General features: G+C 43.8%; 1 pseudogene; it reads right to left on the reverse strand.

The window, feature by feature from the left end:
* Positions 1-2,735: 2,735 nt before the first annotated feature.
* On the reverse strand, positions 2,736-3,416 carry LOC139002932 (SIN3-HDAC complex-associated factor pseudogene; annotated as a pseudogene).
* Positions 3,417-4,066: the final 650 nt, after the last annotated feature.

Below are 4,066 nucleotides of genomic sequence, written 5' to 3' on the forward strand. Positions count from 1 at the left end.
TTCATAATTTGTATCTTTACCTTTTTCTTCTTCCTCTTCTCAAAGGATACCTTTCAGCATTTCATATAATACTGGTTTGGTGGTGATGAACTCCTTTAGCTTTTTCTTATCTGTGAAGCTCTTTATCTGGCCTTCACTTCTGAATGATAGCTTTGCTGGATAAAGTACTCTTGGTTGTAGGTTCTTGGTATTCAGCACTTTGAATATTTCTTGCCATTCCCTTCTGGCCTGCATGGTTTCTGTTGAGAAATCAGCTGACATTCGTATGGGTACTCCCTTGTAGGTAACTGATTTTCTTTCTCTTGCTGCTTTTAGGATTCTCTCTTTGTCTTTTGCTCTTGGCATTTTAATTATGATGTGTCTTGGTGTGGTCCTCTTTGGATTCCTTTTGTTTGGGGTTCTCTGCGCTTCCTGGACTTGGAAGTCTATTCCTTTCACCAGGTGGGGGAAGTTTTCTGTCATTATTTCTTCAAATAGGTTTTCAATATCTTGCTCTCTCTCATCTTCTGGCACCCCTATAATTCGGATGTTGGTATGCTTGAAGCTGTCCCAGAGGCTCCTTACACTATCTTCATATTTTCGGATTCTTTTTTCATTTTGCTTTTCCGGTTGGGTGTTCTTTGCTTCTTTGTATTTCAAATCTTTGACTTGATCCTTGCGACCCTCTGGTCTGCTGTTGGGAGTCTGTATAATATTCTTTATTTCAGTCAGTGTATGCTTAATTTCTAGTTGGTCCTGTATCACAACATCGAGGGTCTCATTAGATTTCTTGAGGATCTCACTACATTTATCGGCGGTCTTACCAGTCTTTTCGAGGGCTTCTAAACAGTTCTTTAAAGACCTTAAAAGTGTGGTTTTGAACTCTATATCCAACAGTTTGCTTTCCTCCAATTCTGTCGTTTGTGTCCTGTTTCTTTGTCTCGGCATTTTTTTATGCTTCGCTGTGTCGATAGAGTGCCTTTCTGTGCTAAGTGTCCCAATTACCTAAGGTAGACACTCTTGGTGCACCCCCTTGTGGGCTTTGTGCACAGTCTTGTTGTGGTTAAGCCTTGATTGTTGTAGTTATCACTGTGAGGAATTGACCTCCAGGTCAATTGGCTGTGAGAATCAGCTGTGTCTGCAGTGGGAGAACTTCTGTGCTGGAGACACCCCTCTGGGGCTAGACTTGCTTCGATGGGGCTTTGGTGCTCACTGAGTCTGCCTCCTGAGTGTGTCTTTTATGGTTCCACGGAGCTTAAAGCTGGATGGTCCCACTCTGACCTCTGGGCTTCCTGGCTCCTGGATCTCTAGGGAGGTGCTAATCTAGCCTTTGCCTGAGGCTATCCAGCAAAAGCCTCCCTGCAGGGCTTGGGCGGGGCGGGTCCCACGGGATCAACAGGGCGGGGTTAGCAGTTATGGCTGCTCTCAGTCTTGCCCTCAGAGGCTCTGCTTCTCAGTGTCCCAGTAGTCGCTGCAAGCCCCACGGAGAGAAAGCTGCCCTAGGGTTCTGAGCGATGCCAGACAGTCCCGCTTCTCCCGTATGAGTCTGGGTCCTTAGAGACTCGCCCGGAACTGGAGCTCAGAGCCTGAGACTCCCTCCCGATTGAAAACAACCGCGCCCTCAGCCTCCAGCCCGCTCCACATGCACTCCGAACCTTAGTATTTTACTTCAGCACTGCGCCTCCTCTGAGCCTCGGTATGCTTTTCTCTTTCCTCCTAGTTGTAGAACATCCACTCAGCCAGCTTTCCTGTGGTTCTGGATGATGTCCGTTCCGTCTTTTAGTTGTATTTTTGAGGTGGTTGTTCGAGGCAGTAAACTCCCGTGTTTACCTATGCCGCCATCTTGGTTTCTCCCAACCTTTGTTATTTTTATGCTATCCTGAAAGCCTGCACGTTTTTCAGATAACTGAACATGTTTCATAGAGTGTATTCTCGCCCATGTGGTAAAATAAAGCTTTGGTACTATTTATATTAAGATTGCTTATCCTGAAGACTTGACATTTCCCCAAGAGGAGCTTCGATTCTGCTTTAGAAGTTTCATATAAGTTAAAATCTTCATCAAATAGCAGTATGAAGGAGGTGACATAGGATACAACATATACAGTCCAGTTACCTCTTTGTATATTTAGAAATGATTCCTTCAAGGTATTTGTACCAGAGAGCTTATTCTGTCCTGCTTAATATTCAGTAGTACAGGTTTGAATCCTCAGAACCTTGGCAAGACCTTAATATTTTAAAATTATTAACAACTACCTCAAGGGGCAAGTCCAGGTTACTGGTTTATGACAAATTTATTATCACGAAGGAAAACAAGTGTAGTCAGCCATCTTTAAAAATGCCCCAATCACTGCTTCTCAATATAGAAAGACTAAAACTACGTACGTTTATCATACAACAAATCCCATCTCTGTCCCCTGAAGTCCCCCTAGTTTCTCATGAGAAGGGGATTTAAAAAAAAAAGACTTAAAGAGCACTTTACAGCAGCACTCAGCTTTCCTACGAAATACTCAGCATCTTGGATATTCTGTACACGTCTGTTTTTCCTTTTAGTAAGCTAGACACTGGCTTCAGACTTGGTGGAACTTGTGGAAGTGGAGGAAAAAATAACCCTTTCGGAACTTTTCTAGAAATTGTCTTTTGGCAGAATAGCAGGTATCCAAGTGAAAAACAGGAAGGTCGTTTTGTTGCTGTGTTTTGGGTGTTTTTTCCCCCTAAAATTTCAATCATTTCCTGTTCCCCTTCTACATACACCTCAGTTACCACTCCTGGGTGGAGATGGGCAGAGGCTCTGGGCCGGGCTCCTCCGGCTTCTCTGCAGCCGCCTTCTTGTTGCTGCAGCGAGGCTTGAAGAGGTGCGTGTCAATGAGGACTTCCCCAAAGTGGCCTTTATAGATAATCCCACAACATATTTTCTGTCTTTTCCAGTACGTGAGATCTAAAAAGGGAAAAAATTGGCGTTTTGCTGGAGCCCAAAGCCACCTCTGTATCTTTGCCATCACCTGACTGGTTACTGTAACAAGGAGCCTGAGCTGGGGAGGCACTTGAGGTGGTACCGTGAGCATCAGAATTATGATGTTTAAATTTCTTCTGTAGTTTGCTTTTTATCCTGTTTCCAGATAGAGTTTTCACTTTCTTTGGTTTCAGTGTAGTCTTCAGGCTGGGTCATGCCCTTGCATCTACCACGTGATTCCAGTTTTTTTGGATCCTGCTGGCAATTTCTTCCATCTTTTCACAAGCAGGACACAGGCATTACAGATGTCTCCTGAACATGTCTCATGCAACCCAAAACAGCTCTGGAAATCCTTCTCATAGCGTTTACTGTCCGTGAATCGAGAACTGGAGGACTTAGCTCTGCAAATACAGCAGCCTTCTATACTTCAGTACATCTTTGGCTTGTGAAAACCAAACATCTTTTCTTCTAGGCAATAGTCTTCCCAAAACAGCCGTTCTGCGCGCAGTAATGTTCCCAAGGTGCGGAGTGCACGCCAGGCCAGCCCCCCTGCCACTCGCTCCCTCCTCCTCAACTGCCTTGTCTAGAAAGATTGTCTCCTGCAGTTCTCTCTAAATTTCTTTATGTGCTATCATATTGTGTATTTCCTCCTGCCATTTTTTTTTAATTCAACCTTACATTTTTGGGTTAATGCATATGGATACATGTGGCTCTAGTTCATTGATTTTAGTTGCTATGTAGTATTTCATATCTGAACTTGACCACAGTTCAGCCCTTCTCCTGTTGGTAGACATTTTTATTACTACGAAGTTGCCACACTGTACGTTCCGGTTCTTGTCTCACTGTTGCCATGTGAGAAAGTTTCTCTAAGGTGTATACTCAGAAGTGGAATTTGTAGGCCCAAGGGTATGAACATCTTCAGCTTACTAGATATTGCTAAATTGCTTCCTCAAATTGCTCTTATTAATTTAAGCTCACACTAAGCAGTTGAGCATGTCATTAACACCCTAGTATGAATCAGCGAATTCAACCACTTTCCTTTGGTCTGCCATCTGGGAGCTGAGCAATTTTATTTGACCCTGAAATAATTTTCTCCTGTAGCATTGCATGGGATCTTGCCACTGCTGCCCATTTCCA

Source organism: Myotis yumanensis, unplaced genomic scaffold (genome assembly GCF_028538775.1).
Source record: "Myotis yumanensis isolate MYYU_CA2020_CCGP unplaced genomic scaffold, mMyoYum1.0.hap1 SCAF_1, whole genome shotgun sequence".
Lineage (NCBI taxonomy): Eukaryota > Metazoa > Chordata > Mammalia > Chiroptera > Vespertilionidae > Myotis > Myotis yumanensis.